The sequence below is a fragment of the Staurois parvus genome, unplaced genomic scaffold (genome assembly GCF_062004578.1).
Source record: "Staurois parvus isolate SC_StPar_1 unplaced genomic scaffold, SC_StPar_1.0 ptg000166l, whole genome shotgun sequence".
NCBI classification, from domain to species: Eukaryota; Metazoa; Chordata; class Amphibia; order Anura; family Ranidae; genus Staurois; species Staurois parvus.
Genome location: NW_028317962.1, coordinates 4,541,221 through 4,559,701, shown reverse-complemented (window position 1 = coordinate 4,559,701; position 18,481 = coordinate 4,541,221). Strand labels below are relative to the sequence as shown.

The 18,481-nt window shown below is 40.5% G+C and overlaps 1 protein-coding gene across 1 annotated transcript in view; it reads left to right on the top strand.

The window, feature by feature from the left end:
• The first annotated feature begins 1,216 nt into the window (after positions 1–1,216).
• PAPPA2 (pappalysin 2) overlaps positions 1,217–18,481 on the top strand; it is a 312,074-nt gene continuing 294,809 nt past the window's right edge. Inside the window, exon 1 of the mRNA XM_089676331.1 lies at positions 1,217–1,350. The gene's annotated coding sequence lies outside the window, so the exon portion shown is untranslated. The remainder of the gene's footprint in view (positions 1,351–18,481) is intronic.

The following is an 18,481-nucleotide window of genomic DNA, read 5'->3' as shown; positions in this document are numbered from 1 at the left end:
AGTCTCCATGTACCAACTATATGGACAATTTGCTTACCATATCCCAGTATTCTATATACTGCAGTGCAGAGTTTACTTTCACTTAACAACAGACAGTTGCCCAGGATGGACTGGACTGCAGTCCTTTGTCAAATGGTTCTGTGCTGTGAGGTTTCACTGCCTGAATACTGCAACGCAAGGTGCTTAAAGTCTGGGATTATTGGGCTGTATTCATGGAGACTCACATTCAAGATCATTCAGAAAAGAAGGATACTGGCAGCCACAAAAATGTAGCAAGAGGGCAGCCAGCTGTATAAGACGAAAGTCAGGATAAAAATTGTAGTCGCTCAGCAGGTGGCTGCATCCCATGAGTGAATTTCAGTGGAAAATTTTCATGTTTGACTGAAGTGAGCCTTTACGTTATGACATAATGGGAGGAACGGTACACTCATAAGAGTCTGGTGACTTACTAGAAGACTAGATTTTAGCACTGCTGTATAACAGCTATGCCAACATAAAGGAAATGAACAGAAGCTACTGGCTAGCCTTGGATGCCACCTTATCCCTGCCTGTCATTATATGCACTGGTTTAAGCATTAAGTAAATTCTGGCTAAAACACGGCACACCAGGAAAAGTAACACTACCGCGTCATTTTGGCCGTCATGGATGATGATGTCAGTACCTGGAAAATCTCCCATCAAAAGGCAAGTTAAACAAATATTTGTTGAGTACCTCTATGCGCCAGTCTACTGCTAATCTAACCGTCAATGAAAATAGAACCAGCGGATCATTAATTACATTTTATTTTTTAATTTGTAATGAGAATAGAGAATTATTAATCAGCAAAAATAAAAAAGTAAAAAAAAACAGGCTCAATACTTAAAAGATACATCTTAAATACATTCAGTATGAACGACTAAGGCGTACAGTCAATTTAAGTAAAGCATTCAGAAAATAAAATTAGTAAGTCAAAGAGGGAAAGGAAAGTGCAAGCAAACAGAGCTAGTAAAGAGAAATGGAGTGTCAATGAGCAGGTCTGAGATGTCAAAACAAAAATACAAAATGAGGAAAACACTGAATTGTTTGAACATTTTTTTTTTTGTTGTTCACTTTAAGCTGCCAAAATTTTGAAGTGAAGAGTGGTGAGCTTGGGAATGAAAGAGAGAGAGAGAGAAAGGGGTGGAGAGTATGAGAGAAAGAGAGGGAGAGAGAGAGAGAGAGAGAGAGAGAGACAAGAGACCAAACAGCCCGTGATCTTGATGTGGAAACGATCAAACTTGTTATGAATGGATTAGTAGGAACAGCAAGAGAAGCTGCACAGCCACATAGCACTGTGCCAACATAGGTAATATAAGAGCTTGCAAGCCTAGGTAAGAGCATGCTGCAGATTTTATGAATGAAGTGCTGTCCTCCCACACTCAGCTGACTGTCTGTGTCTGTGAACTGGTGACCCTGCATCTCTGTCCTATCTCTCACTTCTAAAGCTCACCACCAGCACTTTCTGCTTTCTCTCCACATTGTGTGTTATCCCTGACCTCCCTTATCCTACCTCTACCCTCGGCAGTCTCCCCCCTTTTATTTCTGTATATTTACTTGCCATGCCAATTTGCTCTGTAGTATTCAAGAACAAGTGCTCAGGCACCCATGACAAACCTTGTGTCAGTCCCATTACCCTCTTTTGAAGGCATATCTGATTGCAAGCTCCTGAGCACCAAGACACGGTGCACACCTTCAAGAAGTGCGAATCAATTAACTTCTCCCTCCACAATTAATTTGCAGTGCTACCTTGTAAGCAGGGACAGCCAGAAAGCTTTGAATATTATTCCAGAGATGTAGAGAGCATTATGTTTATCCTTTATTTCCAGCAAACGCATAATTGCTTCTGCTTGAATTTACTTTTTCTTCTCCTCTCTGTTTGTTTTAGCAACACCTCCATGTGCCTGTCTTTCCAGTATCTTTTTTTTCTCTCTCTCTCCCTTGCTTTTTTTTTTTTCTCCTGGAGAATGAATAAAGTAGTACAGTATGTGCAAACGTAAATCAGAGCTTAGCATGGGGGTCTGAAGAGGGGCATGGAGATTTTATTTTTGTACTCTGCAACTGTGACTTGTCGTTTTGCAAGCCAAGCAGGTGTGAAAACAGTCATGTTCTCTGAGATCTGAACAACACTCATCAAAACAAGTCGTGAGTGAGCGTAGTAAATAGTGAGTTATTTATTTATTTTATGGGAAGAGAAGGGATTAGCTCATCCTGATATGAAAAAAAAAAAACCCACCTGAATAGGGACCTGCTGCCGAGAGGGGGGGGATTGCATAGCGAGAAGGGAGGAGCCTGAAACTGGAAAAAAAAAGGGGCGAAATGAGGAGAGGAGATCCTGAGTATGAATAGGAGGAAGGGGGACAGAAAAAGGGGCGCCTAGAGGGGGCAGAGGGGAACAAGAGAGAAAAACTGACATAAAAGGGACACAGAGATGTAGTCGTAAAGGAGACAAGGAAAATAAAGCAGCTTCTGATACTTTATCCAACAGGAGTTCTAGGTAGGTCACTAGACACATGCAACTTGTGTGCAACATGATGCTGAAACAGATATACACCCAACCAGATGAGATGCGCTGGCTGTTGACTCACTTTTCAGATGAAAAGAACCACTAGAGCTCATTCATTGACAGGCTGCCTGTATTGGGAGCAGTGACACTCAGCTATATGGTAAAGTATCTAGAATGTATTAAGCAACTGATGGAAGCACCTGATTTAATTTGTCCCAGGTATGTGGAATATATTATTCTGCCATTGATGACAGTTGATCAAAGCAGGTTTTGTCTTTTTGATAATTACAGCAGTTATCATGCAAAGTCTAGTTTGAGAAAGAGAGGAATGGAGGACCACAGCAGCAGTCCAGCTTTTTTGGGAGGGATGTCTGCAGTAGCCTTTTAGGATTTATTCTTCCATTTTCAATACTCTTACCTTACATATCAACTTGAGTGAATTTATTGCGGGCATATTGTAATAAATGTTTCAAAGTGAACCTGTCATTTGTGAAACCAGATCACAGTGTTGTAGAGCAGAATGAAACAATGTAGAAATCACTTAAATCAGCCTATAGCAGAAGGTTGCTGGGACACTGGAGATAATTATTCAAAAAGGCTGCCTACACACTGAATTTAGTATTACTGTGTAATACAAATTCAGATGCAGATGGACAAAATCTCTCCTTTAATTACTGAACTGCTACGTTTCTGATGCACTCTTACCTTGGGTTCCAATTGCCAATAAGAGAGTGAATGAATCTAATGATATATATTGTTTCTCTCATTAACTTTTCCCTCTAAGTTTGGTCTTTCCATTCTGGACTACGTTATGAATCGGAAAACACAATTTTATTTCCTTAATACCTGTTTTGTGGCAATTCTGCTTGTAATACACGGATTTCAACTAGTTGTCAACAAGGGTTTTAAATCTCTTGTTGACATGCAAAATCAATGAGTAGTAGTAAGCTATAACAACCAATATTTCAGTTTCCATCAGTTTGGATAAATCAATGAAAGATGATTGTGGGCTGCTTGCTGTGGATTAGTACATTCTATACATCTCTCTCTGCCTTATTAAATGATGTGCTTTTTAATTGGCTGCTGAAAGCAAACTACAACAAGAATTGCTCATACACAAGAGTATTGGAAAAGGTTAATGAGATGCATAAATGACGCAAGAAAAGAAAAAGCAGAGTAACCTATAGGTTTACTTCATTATAATTTTAATTTAGAAGACAATATGTATGAGTCTGTATATCGGCTGCTGCCTGGAACAGCTGACAGCACACTTGCTGGAAGTGTAGGACAGCTCTGACTAATGTATTGTATAAGTGACACTCTAAGAGCACAGCCGTACAGGAAGCATGCAGGGCAAAAGCATAAATCCACAATTCATGATCAGAGCTGAGAAACGTTTAGCAAAGTGTGAGGCAAATAATACAGTAATTAAGAACCAAATTAATATAGAAGCAGAGCTGATGAATTTCTAGATTGCTCATTAAGCTGCCTGAATATTTTACTATCAATGTAGTCTTGTGCTATGTTACCTTAAAGCACAATTCCAGCCAAAGGTTACGTACAGTGGGTAAGGGTTAGATTCTCTGTCTGTTTTTTATTACTTTCTGTTCCTTTTTGGGGGTTCTTGCTCTTTATTTAAAGGTTACAAAATTACAAATACAGTTTTGAATGTTTTTGCTGCAGTTGTACTTTATGTAGTGCAGCAACTGTCAGTTTCATCAAACAAACTAATTTATAATAGCAACCTGAAGAAGTGTTATAGGTTTAAATGTATTATGAGACATGGTAAATATGGTAACCTTTGAAAACATTAAGAGAATGTGGTTTGCATTTTTTTTATGCTGGCATTAAGGATTTTGCGTCCAATCTTATGAAGTGATTTTACAAGACAATTGGTTTGTTTCATATTCAAAAATGATTGCAGATAAACTGTCAAATATTAGGCAGATTTTTCAAAAGCATGGAAAATCATTCTCAGTAGAAATTCTTTGTTTTCTATACCACTAGTGTATATGATAAGAACTAACGAGTTAATAGAAAACCGATCAATATAGCCCATATAGCAATTTGAAAGTCAATATGTTTATGGGATCATGTAGAAGTTGTGGATGTCATCAAAAGTTCATAACAGACAACACAATCATCGTAAGATCAGGGTTAGGGCTTGTGTAGATGAACCTCACACTCAAGTCAGGTCAAGTGCAATATTCTTTCAGATGTTCTGAGATGCTCTGATGTACATTTAGGTTGCTTTGATTTGCCTTTCAGATGCTTCTGATTTACATTGAGCTGCTTCAAGCTACATTTCACACTGTCTTTTATAGGAAGAAAAAGAAACTCAGATGCAAACAAAAGCCCATGTATATTAGCCCTTACAAATTAAAAACACACACCTGACTACTGTTGTCTTTCCAATGTTTTCTTGCATCAGCTGCACAATATGTCAACACTACATTTACAATATTACCAAAGCTGTATACATTAGCCACCTTCATCAACCCATATGGATGGCAAATAGCTACAATATCAGATCTGAACTCCAGGCAAACAGATAACAGTTCTCCTGATCCAGACACCTCTGTTAGACAGAATAGCCAGATCCTGCAATCCCTGAAATCTACAGATTGCACTTGGACAATGATACAGTACACCAATGAGATCATCACTCTGCTATCTCCTCCTCTCACAAAGCTAAAAAGGACAGCACTGTTCAATACAGAAGTGCCTGACTGGCTTACAGTGAGAGTGCTTCGGTGAGGGAGATTATGGCAGAGTGATACAAGGAATTCCATTATTTTTAACAGGTTTATGTCATTGGTAAAAACACACCTAAAGAAGAAGTAGGGCTAAAGCTCTTTTGACCTTACTTCTCCTGTGGATCACAGGAATGCACTTTGTACTGCATTCCTGTGACTTGTATTCAGCTGACAGCGGCCTAAAGTCTGCTGTCAGCTGATGTCACTGAGGTGGTCCAGGCTCTGGAGAGGTACCATTTTGAAAGTTGGGATCCACTCAGATGCCTGATCCAGCAGCAGGCTCAGCCTCTCAGCAGACCATTAGGAGCCTAAGTCAGCCGCTCCCACCCCCACCACAGCCTGGCGCTCCAATGAGCACTGAGGGATAAAGCAGAGAGCGGTGACTGACAATCACTCACTGAGAACATCAGCTGTCTTTGATTGCCCAATTCTCAGGCTTAAAGGCGGCAGTGGACCAATGCTGCATCCACCTAGGTGAGTATTTAGGTTTTTTTTTTAATACCCAAACTTCTCTTTTAGATTATAACTAAAGGCAATTTTTTTTTGTTTTGGATAGAGTGGAGAGGGATTAAAACACTGGTCACTTTGGTACTGCTGTATTTTCCCCATTATTAATATTATTTCAATTACTTATATATTCAATTTACACAGCGCTTTACATATATATTGTATATTCACATCAATCCCTAACCCTCAAGGGGCGTACAATCTAAGGTCCCTAACTTACATTCATAAATACACATACTAAGGCCAATTTAGACAGGGTCTAATTAACCTAGCAGAATGTCTTTGGAGTGTGGGAGCAAACCCATGCCGGCACAGGGGGAACATGCAAACTCCAGGCAGGTGGTGCCATAGCTGGGATTTGAACCAATGACCCTAGTAGTGCCAGGCAGAAGTGCTAACCATTTAGCCACTGTGCTGCCCATTAGGGAGATTCAACCTCTCTATTTGTCCTGTTTACCATTATCACTAAGAGTGAAAATGAAAGAAAATCCAAAACTTTGCGTTGTCCCCAGAAAAGAATGGAGACACGAGTTGTCTCCAGAGTTTATTTCACCTTGAATGGATTTCATCTCATTTCCTGTTTTGGCTATGGGACAGAAAAAAATGGAAATCCCCCAGATGGCAAAAAAAAAAACTGACAGGGGTTATAACCCTACCTTACTCCATCCAAAATAAAAACTGTTTTGCCTTTAGTTCTACTTTAAAGTGTAACTCGAGTTTTGTACAAAGTGGGAACAGGTTAAACCTAGTAAGAATTTTAGTGCTGTCTGAGATCTTGATGATGTGATTAACGCTCACTTCTTACCTTAGTTTTTGCTAGGAAATGAAAGACATTGCATCAACTATCAGTTATAATACAGGCAATAGAACAGGAGATAAGGGAAAGTCTACAATGGGGGCAACAAAAAGATAATGGGGGTTCTAGCCTTTCTCTATTCTGCTAAAAAGAGTGGTTTTATTGCTGCCTGTGCTCCTGTTGCATTTTTTCTCTCACTTCCTGCTCTGGTGACAATATTGTCGCCAGAGCAAGAAGTGGGTGGAAATATCCTCATTGCGGCCACAGTAAAAACTGCTTGATGTTCTACCTACCCCTTCCTCACACTATCCAACACTAAAATGATTTGGCACGAGATACAATTACATTTTTTAAAAATTAATCCATAAGTGAAATAAATAGTAGTTTCTTTTTATATCTAATTGACATGTAACTTTTCAAAAACAGCTCTAGCTGTCATTTTTAAGGTGCAAGTTAGAAAATAACTGATACAGAAACCCAATAGCTGCTAATGGTAAGAAAAAAAACCCTTCCTGCAAGTTTATTAAGCTGACCTGCAATAAGATGTCTATTATTTTTCTTTCATTATTTATTTGTTGTTTTGTCTACATAATATACTGTAAATGTCTGAAGTTTTGTATATACAGTACATAGCACATAGGTGGTTTCATATATGTATGTTTGTTATGGGTTATTAATATATGTCCATCAACTTGATACATGTAATAATATACAAAGGCTAACTTAGCTCACATCCTCATTTCTTCTATTCTTTGGTTCTTCTGCAACACAACTTCACTTCAAAAACAAGATTTTAGTACTTACCATAAAATCTTTCTCTCAGCTTATTGAGGGACACAGGAATTCTTACACATTAGGTTATACTGCCACCTAGTGGAGGACTGGATACTGGCAAACAGAAAAAAACACAAGTCAACCTCCAGTATAACCCTTCCTCTAATCAGCATGCTTTAGGTCAGTGGTTCTCAACCTGTGAACCTCAGGACCCACATTTGTCCTTGGTCATTAAGTCGAGACCCAAAAATAATTTAATTTCCAAAACATTATAATTCATTCTACAAAACAATTTGCATAGTATCTATATGCACTTTTTAAACAGTAAACAAATGGCTTCCTTCCAAATTAAAGTGCTGTTGAGGTAAAAACCCAATAAAATAAATGGTATTGAAACATATGAAATTTATTAGGACTAATGGGAAAACTTGGGATGTTTCTTGCACTTGATAAGTGTCTCAAAGTCTGCGGTGAGGGTAGACCAAGCAACTCTCGCCATGTTGAATGTTCATTCTGTTCTGGCTGGCCGCAATAATACAAATATTAAGGCCGGCCATAGTTGCAGTACCAGCCAACTTAACATTTATATTAGTAGCGGTTTTTATTAAGCTTTGTTGTCAGGGCATCAGGCATTTTATTGGGGCAAAAGAGAGGCCTGCAGGGCACTTGCCCCGTGGCCCAGTCCACCACTGGTCACAGCCTACTTTTGGTTTGCGATCCACTACTTGAGAAACATGGCTACAGGTTTGTGAGCAAGCAGTATGCGAAGCAAGAAAAACACAAAGGGTGAGGTCTTTTTGCCTCAATGGACTCCAACAAAATGATTTTACGGTACATACAAAAATCTTATTTTCTTTCTCGTCCATTAAGAGACATAGGAATTCTTAAACAGTAGGGCCATCCACAGGCAGTCCAAGTGAGAGGTGGGCAGGAGATACTACCAGGTCCAAGAAGAACTTGGAACTACATTTTGAAACAGGTGTATCTTAAAAAATGAATGCACAATCAGAACCTTATAAGAAAAGGATCCAATCACACGGGGAAGTACCATAAATGAGAGGGAAACAACCAGGCATTCCAGATCCAGCCAGGAGCTGCTATCAAGAGCAGAATACTTCATAATAGACCTTGAGCAAATAGGGTAAACAACCCCAAACCTCAAAAGAGCAACTAGACCAATGCTAAGTGTGGTCAACCGAATAGACCAATGAGACAACACCCAGGGCAGGTTCCTGAAGAAAAAAAAAAGAACAACAAGTCCAGTCGGTGCACCTTAGAAGAAACCCAAGTCTTAAACCCCTAATTCTAGAATTTAGGGAAAGGGGGCAAAAACTAGTTTGCCTGACCAGACCACCTAATCCCAGTGAGACAACACAATCTGTAGAATCCTCACTGTATGAAATCTTTACAGATAATCAATGCCCCTAAAGTAAGCCAGACTAAGAAAAATGATTGCCCAATGAACACTGGCACAAGTTTAGGCAACAAAGAAAGACAGTCACTCTGAGCTGGTGCATGAGAACACCAGCAGAGCAGGAGATAGCAGAAACCCAACAAATACTGTATCTACAAGTGGCCCTAGGTAATTGAAGGAACTCAGCAAGTATGCCTAATTTTGGATGGAAAACATGATTCTAAGAATTATTCACCCTGACCCAAGCCAGAGAAGCATTTTTACCTGAGGAATGAAGGACAGGAGCATTAGCCACAGTGCTAGGAAAGGTCACCTGATATGGAGGAGCAAGAGTCAGGAGTCAGTAGGGAGTCTGGCAGAAACACTTTAAGAGGCTAAACCCCAGCCACAAATAAGAACCTATTTTCTGGTGAACTTGTTCCACTGAGTAAACTGAACCTATCTTCAGTCTGAAGGGCAAAGGCATTTCTCTCAGCCACATAGGCTGAGGGGTAGTGACAGGAACTACCTGGTCCAAGGAGATCTCCTGAATGCCTTGTCTTTGAGTCAAGTCTTCAGCTATGGAAGTTGAAGCTGCAAATGAGTGAGACTCAGAAAAACCCTGCTAGGAGGGAATTCGTGTGACACCCCACCTACCCTGAAGGTGGACAGAGGGAATATATCCCGTACAGCTTAGCGGGTTTCCCAATCTCAATAGACTGAGCAAAGACTTGAGCAAAGGCTTAGACTTAGGCTATTCTCCAGTTAAAGACCCATGGGTACCAGCAACAGGCAGGCAAAGCTTGTAGGTGATAGACCCCAAGAGAGTGGAGCCACAAGAATCCCGAAAGACAATCATTTTCACAGAGGGTCCTATCACTATTCCCCAATAGGAGTGCCAAGGCACTAGAATAGACCCCAGATCATTACAGTCTGTAATGACTGGAACAGCGGAGGGGTCCACCTTGATTGCTTTCACACATTCTAACAAGCCACACCAGTCAATTCAAACTTTGATTTAGGGATAGAACAAAACTGCCTATCATTGGCATAGGCCACTGGTCTCTATACTCCCACGGAAATGGGACATCTCCAAAACACTGGTGGATAGGACCCAGGATCCTGTGGGATGTTCTCAATCATCATACAGAAATGACTCAAATAGCAGGAAGGTCTTTGCAGCTATAAGAATTCTGAAAGACTTGAGGCCTGAAATACCAAGCTGATCATAGAAGCATGGAGCGGCATGCAGTGTGTCAGTTTTAGAGAAAAAAACAACACCCTGGAGCATCGACAGGAAAATAAGACACAGTTTAATTAAAGATAGACTGTTGGGACTCTGAATCAAAATCAGAGATGGTAACAGGAGCCATGGGCTCAATACAGCTTGAGGGCACAAGAGTGCCATGGACAGATCCTACAGGCAATAGGGCAGGAGCGCACTGCGGGCCTCTGTGGACAGAGTGCCCCAATAATTAAGTGCAATAGTCAGGAAGTTCAGAGTGGGCAGGGAGGCTCTGGTGGACATAGAGTAGAATGTCTTGTCTGTGCACCAAAAGTTAGAAATTCTTGTTAAATCCCCCAGCGGACCCTGTGCACATAGCACTTTTCCCCATTAAACTCAGTGCTCTGGGTTGGAAATAAAAAAGGAATTTTGACTTACCTGTACATTCCATATTTTTGGAGTACAGTACAGGACACAGGCAGAGTATTTATACACCATGGGTTATAGTCATGTGCCTTCAAATGATTGTACACTGGCAAAGGTTTAGAGGACACACTACCTTGGCATCTCTCCTATAACCCTACCCCATTCCAAGATTCCTCAGTTTCATAGCAGCAATGAATTTATTATCCATCATGCAATGGTGGACTTTGAAGCAAGGAGTCCCTTGTGAGAACAGAACACAGAGAATCCATCTGCCTGACTGGAGCAGTAGCCTTAGCTCATGGCCAAGGTTATATGCTCATGGCTCCGAATACCTCCAGGCAATGTAGAAAGCTTTCCTTTTGATGTTTAGGAGCAGGACTATATCCTCACTGAGGCTGAATGTTCAGACCACCTTCAGGAGAAAGGAAGGCCTTGGGTGTAAGACAACCTTGTCATTGTGAAGTATGAGGAAAGGCTCTTTACAGGAAATGGCAGCCTGTTCAGAAACATGTCTGGCAGACATGATAAAGACCAAAAAGTATAATATGCATGAGTGAATCTCGAGAGGGATATCCTTGATAGTTTCAAAGGATAGTTTCTACATGGCAGAGAGAACCAAGTTGAGATTCCAAGGAAGCACAGGGTGTTGCAAGAGGGGATTAATTCAAGTTACACAAGAAGAAAGGTTCCAACAAGGGAGAGTGATGACAGACACCATTGAAAAGGAATGGAAAAGACTGAGACCTGACCTTTAAGAGTACTTAAGGCTAATCTCTGGTCAAGACCTGTGTGTTGGAAGGCCAGACTGCGAGATACAGAGTAATCTCTGGGATTGAAGCGTCTGTTTTAACACTGGGCAAAAAAGGATTTCCAGGTGCAATAATATACTGTATCTTCTTGGAAGAGGCTTTTCTTGCTTTTAATCACTATTCCGCAACCTACCTTGCCGTTTAACCCTTTGAATCCTCTTCTCAATTTGTACGAATAAAAGGCTGAGGCTGAAACCTTTCACAACCCCCTCTCTATTCTGCAGCCATGCCTCTTCTGCTACTGTTTAAAGACTTAGTCAACCATCTCCTGCAGCTAGGTCAGAGCTGACTACTATAGTAGTAGCTGGTGACTTGTGTTGTGGGGATGACAGTGGCTGGGGAGCAGCACCAGTCATTCACAAAAACACATGCCAATGTCGGTAGCTACTACACTACTCTATCTCAGACAGATGAATTAGCTGCCAGCATGTGCTGTTGTCAGTCTGTGTTTTTGTGAATGACTGGTGCTGTTCTCCAGCTGCTTTCATTCACACAACACGGGTCACTAGCTACTTCCGTAGTAATTCCCTGTGGCCCTGGTGGCCTTAGGAGATTCAGGGCTCAGTCTTTAAAGAGTTGCAGAGGGACATGACTGCAGAATAAAGAGGGGACTGTGGGAGGTTGCAGGCTCAGCCTTTTACTTCCACAGATAAGATAAGATTTTTACAGGAAAAAAGGAGGCACAGAGATGTATTGCATGGAGGGCTGCAGATTTTCTGTCTGGAGGGCTGCAGAGAAGGCAGGAGCTGTGCAGCCCCTATGTATTCTGGGGCTGCACTGCCTCCTCTCCTCTGTGCAGTCAGTTAGGAGCCTGTTTTTTTTGTCCAGCATTGTTGGATAGAGGTAGGTGATAGCAGGGGCTAGCTTTCCAACAACACTGCCTAGGAACCACAAAACAGATTTAACAGGAACATGCACTATGTGCACAGGGTCACCTGGGTTTTTCCAAGCCTTAATAAATACTTGTGGGACTTCTTTATGTATATCAGTTCCTACTGGGAATACTGAATAAATGTCACCAGAACAACTGGAGGGGTATGGGCTGAGGTCATTAGAGCAGGGAATTGACAGGAACTGAAAAATAAAGTCACCGAAGAAAAATCATAACAAAGATAAAAAAAGGCTACCAAAAAAAGTAATTAATTAGGCTTTCTACAACTTTGCTGATATCTATCCTCCTACCAGCAAAAAACTGAGACGTGAAGAGAGGTTATACTGGAGACTGACTTTTTTCTTGTTGCCAGTGTCCAATTCTGCGGAAGGCGCCAGTATAACACTGTGATTAGGAATGCATGTGTCCATTTTAATTACAATGTCAAATAAGGGTGTCAATCTTCTTCCCAAGGATTTTGGCTTATAATACAATTAGTTATACTATAAAAGGCTAATAGCAAAAAAAGCAAAGCATTGAAATCGTAATTAGTGAATATTGGGTGCAATGCTGCAGACTGCTCTTTCAGCCCAGACCCATACTGAGGTTATGGATCTAGAGGAAATATTAAAAGACTACAAGTGCAGTGGTTTAGCTCCACTTGTGCTTCATCGATATCTATGAGACCTATGAGTTCCACTGCTGCAGTGGAAGATGGAACTTGTAGTGTTTTCATCTACAGATCCTGTGAACAAATTGCATAGCTGTGCAGGGGAAGCCATAAACAACAGACCCAAACTCACACAGTGCTGTAGGGAAAGGAACACTTGTAGGCAATAAAGGAGGGGGGGGGGAGTAATTATTTTTGAGGTGGGGACTGTGGGAGTGTGACCAGATTTCATGTTACACCCCAAATATTGGTGTAACATGAAACATGGCCAAAAAGGTGAATTTAGCCTTTAACAATGTTTCATAAGGTAAATAACAAAGAGGGATGTCTAACCTGTTTCTTATTTTGCACTTTTGTGCTTACCTGTTATAATTCACACTGTGTTCTAGCTTTCTTTAGTGGACACTGAACAAGTTCTACAGAAAAAAACAAAGATTGCACCATTCAGGAAACACAGAATCTGCATATTGCTTGAACTTCTGACACCACAGAAAAGGCGATAAGAGCCAACAAAACACTTGAGGAAGAATCTCCTCTGCCAAGTGTTCAGAGCTAGGTTGGTTCTAAAACTATATGGCCAAAAATATGTAAATATGCTTCCAAATGTTATTGAATTCAGGTGCACAAAGCCAGGTTTATAAAGATCTGGTTTGATGAGGCTGATGTGAAGGAACTCCGTGGCCTGCACAGAGCCCTGAGCTCAATCTAATGGAACACCTTTGGGATGAATTGGAACGCCGATAGTAAGCCAGGCCTTCTAATCCAACATCAGTATCTGACATCACAAATGCTTTTGGCTGAATGAACATAATTTCCCACAAGTACTCCAAAATCTTGTAGAAAGCCTTCTCAGTAGAATAAAGAGTTTCCAGATGCAAAAGTGGGGCCAACTATATATTAAAGCCCTTGGTTTGGAAATTGGATGTCCAAACAGCTTATATAGGTTTGATGATCAGGTGTTCTCAAATGTTTGGCTATATAATGTAACTGTATAATGACTTATTTTGACAGGCATTGAAAGAGATTGCTCTGCATATATTTTTGTCAAATACTCCCCTTCCCCAAAATGTTGGGCTCCAAGAATGTACTGGGTTGCATAGGGTGTTCAGTGGTCTTAGCTTGATGTTGCACTGACATGACAACTACATGTAATGTTTGAGTAGGTGCAGAATTCCCCAACACACTGACTCTTCTGATGTTTCAGCATGTTGTAATAGCTGGTTGGTTAGCTGTTACTAGTTTACTCTACTACATTTTGAAAAGCTCTGGCAGAAAGATATATTTTTTTTAGCTCTCACCTCTGTGTGGCACCAGAGCTATGACAATAGTCACTGTAAAGTTTTCATTTGTATTACATTGTGTAGAAAGCAGACATTTGTGCAAGGTGACACTATGGCCGTGTAATGTGGATCTTGTCACCAGGTTCCCCAAAAGATGCAGTACACCAGCATATTAATACAAGTCATCAGCAATATCAGTTTTGTATAGACCTGAGAAAATGTATCCCAATATCTGGGTTGGGTAAAGGATTCCTTGGATCAAAATGCAAAAAAATGCATTATCAAAATACTACTCTGAGCCATCAGTTCTGTTTAGAAATAAAGACAATGAGAAGATTAGTACAAAAATGGGTAAATATGTTACCACCTACTTGTAACTACAGTGGATGGGCAAAAAAGTAATTGTTTCATAATTTTTGAACTAACAGATCTCAACAAGTGACTATTTCACATTGTCTTATGTTTATAGTGCTATAAAGCGGTGGGCAAACTGTTGACACTATATAAATCCTGAATAATAATAGTGATATATGAACATGTGAGCATCCTAGCAAACTATGCATTGTAGTATATTGTCTGTATAGCTGCTGGGCATGTATTGCGCATTTGACACACATTTGATGCAGGCTCGTAGCCTTTAGCTTTTTCGTTAAATATCTTCTATTGGAAAATGTGCAATGAGCTCACATACCACAGTCATGAATGCATTAACTACATTAAAAATAGATAGAAAATTATTTTTGGTACCTTGATCACTCAGGACAGCAAAACCGTGTATGGAACATAGTAAGGTGAAGGTAAAGCTAAACTTTAGACAGTACAAAAAAATGGCAACCGCCCCAACCTTTAACCAGCCTTTACAGAAAGGTGCACATGGAAAGGCAACACTCATCGTAAACAAAAGATTTCCCAGCACATTTACCAGCCAGCCTGCAAAACAACCATTATGACCCTGTCTAACAGTGTATGTTAAAAACAAAGTGTTTTGTATGCACACATTTGCAAATATATGCATAAGCTGCAGTGCACATGGCAAGGGACCTCTGTATATACTGCAGTTCTAACTCCATAATTCTCAGAGCCTACATAGTAGGAGCACATATAACAATGAATTAGTTAAGGGCACTTGTGCCTGGAGGGAGCCCAGAGATGCACATGAGAAAGCACAGATATGCACATGACACCCAGCAATAGGACAATGGCAGGAAAGGCATCCAGTGCGTCCCTGCACCCAATTCAACCAACTGTACAAAAAAATGGCAACCACCCCAATGTGTAACTAGCCTTTACAGCAAGGTGCACATGAAAGGGAAATTTTTTGTTGTTTTGCAATAAACTTTAGACAGACTATGGAGAAACAAAATAATGCAGCTCTGTAATCATTAATACATTTTTAATTGCAAGCCGTGCAAGTACCTTATTTTGACCGTGTATTATCCACTAGCAGTTCCTGTATAGGAGAGCTGGAGTGTGAGAGGAAGAAGCAACCAATCAGTTCATGTGCTGACAAAAAGCATGTTGATAAGCAGAGAAAGCAGAGTGACAGATGGATTCATCACTTCCCCGCTTCTGCTTTTACTGTCCAGTTAAAGGATAAGGTCACCTTTGGGAACATGTTACATGTTCCATATGTTTTTAGGGTGGAACATGTAACATGTTCCCACTCTTGCAGCAACTGCCCACTCCGCTGCCTCTAGTGACAGCAAGCAGGGATCTTCTTCCCCTACTCGCTGTCACAAAAAAAACGTATCATTCATTCACAGAGTTCTGTGCATGGGAAACAACAGGTATCAAAAAACTTTGCGGTTGTCGGCTTGTAGTTCCAAATAACCTACCATGGCGCTGTTGTTCATTGTCTCTTCCTTTCAGTGTGTATCTGCCTGCCTAAATTAGGTACAAGCAAACAGATACACTGACAAGTCTGCAGGAGTCCTGTGTGGCACCCGCGATCTGCTGATTGGGTTCCAAGTAAAAAAAATAATAAATGTACATTGCTTTGCCTGCAAAAAGATGTGCAATTTTTTTTTTTTAAAAAGGTGAATTTATCCTTCAACCAGTTATCGCCCGGATGTCCTCCTGAGAATGTGCCTCACACGTGTTCCACAGGACGTGCTGCCAGCACTCCACAGATCATCAAAGTCCTCTGAAAAGCTTTTTTTATTGAAGAATGGTCACACCACAAAGAAAAAGGTGCAACGTTTCAGAGGGGACCCACATGGCTCCAAAATGTTGCAACTCTCTCTTTGTGATGTCATCATACTTCAGTAAAAAAAAAAGAAAAGCTTTTCAGAGGACTTTGATGATCTGTGGTGTGCTAGCAAATATGAACATTGATCTGTGATTGTTCTAGTTTTCTGCTGGATGTTGCTACAGCACTCGCTACTCCTGACCCTGATCCAGGACCATGTGCGATGGGAATATTAACATTACCACAGGCTACTCTGCAGAGCGATCTGTCACTCGCGATGTCTGATGACAGATCAGTGTACCGGTCTACTGCCAGTACCATGTGATCACTGTGACCAATCACAGAAGTTCACATGAAAACTGTACACAATGGATGCATCTATTCATTGTGCACTATTGTGTTGATTTCTGTGATTGGTCACAGTGATCACATGGTACAGACAGGGCCAATCACAGCCCATCTGTACCATTTGATTAGCCATGGCCATTTACAGCTAATTACAATAATAAAAAATTAATGAATCAATTTCATTCAGTAAAAATGGTTGTTTATAACAGTAAAATTAATTGTTACAAGCAATCATACTGTGTACATAAAACAAAACAAAAAAAACCTGATCACCTCCCAAGAGTAGCACAGTGTTAACATGGTAACGCTGTGTTTGACTCTGTACTACACTGGTGGCAGCATGTAAATCGACCAATTTTCAGATATACATTATATCCCATAGGTAAAGGACACACAGTGAGCGCTCACAAAGAAACAGCAACTGAACATCCAGGATAAACGCATATAAAAATCCTCAGTAAAACATATACATATAAAAATGCAGCGCTGTAAAATGATCAAATCATGCAAATCAACACAATAGTAGTCCTGAAAAGGTGCTCATTATTTCCCAGTGCCAATGGAAAGAATGCAAACTAACCAGAAGCGCATTTAAAATACGCATGTGTGTAAGAAATCCTGGAGATTCCCCTCTCTCCCTCTGGTCAGAAAATGGATATGTGCTGAAATGGATGACGATAACGCCCTCTTGTGGGAAAACGAAATCCTGCAGGTCAGGAAGCTCCCAGGATAAGATATTCCTCTTCAATCGAACCAGGGCTGGGATTGAAATCACTCTGTGGCTGTGAAATTGGGAGAAAGATCCCTCACAGAGAACACAGAGAGATACTCATAGTGTAGTATATTACTTCAATTTATTTCAAAAAACCAAGTAAAACATATAATCAGGTGGCAAGTGAAATTGACCCACTGACCCTCTTAAAATTATAGGTGGCCGCCGAGCCTCTACATGGCACCTGCGGCGTAGTGTCAACGACGTCCACAGGCAATCTCTGACGCGTTTCGTGCGCATGCACTTCTTGCTCTACCTCATTTTTCTAGTCTTTTTTTGTTTATTTAGCAAAAAAATAAAAAGTCCAGTGGTGATGAAATATCACCAAAAAGAAAGCTCTATTTGTGTGAAAAAAATTAAAAAAGATTTCATATGGGTACAGTGTTGCATGACCGCGCAATTGTCATTCAAATTGTGACAGTGCTGAAAGATAAAAATTAGCTTGGGCAGGAAGGGGGTGAAAAGTGTCTGGTACTGAAGCAGTTAAAGACTGTGGCAGGTCCAGAATGACCTGGGTTGGAAAAAGTTGGATGATTCATGCTGGCCATCAAACTGAGGACATCTAGGGGTTGAGAAAGGAAATCTCTGCATAAAGGCTGAATAATGTGGCAAAAGCTGTTTTATGTTATTGTATCTATTCATTTTATTTGCTTTAAAGCATGGCAAATGTTTAGGAAACATACTTCACAAAGACACTGATATTTATGTCACACAGGAGTCACCCCCTGACAGTGACTTCAAGATTAATATTCAGAATTACTGAATATATGACAGGTTGAGGACAACTTCCACTAACTTTTTATGACACCACAGTGTCATTTTACAGAGATTAGCTCTGAATTGAAAATGAATGATGTGATTTAACAGAATTAAAAAAAAATCACAGGCACAAACAATTCTCATGTGACGTTGCCTTTAGGCTAGAACCACACAAGAGCTTTTGATGACTGCAATTTCTCTCCCAAAAAGCACTGCATGTCTGTCGAGATCACAGCATTTCCCACTAACTTCTCCACTGATTTCAAGCAAGAATTCTAAGCTTAGTAAAGACTTGTCACTCTGCATAAATGTAAATTCAGGCAAGCAGCAAAATACATAGTAGAAATACGTATACTGCAACAGTTTCTACTGTTAAAGGATTTGG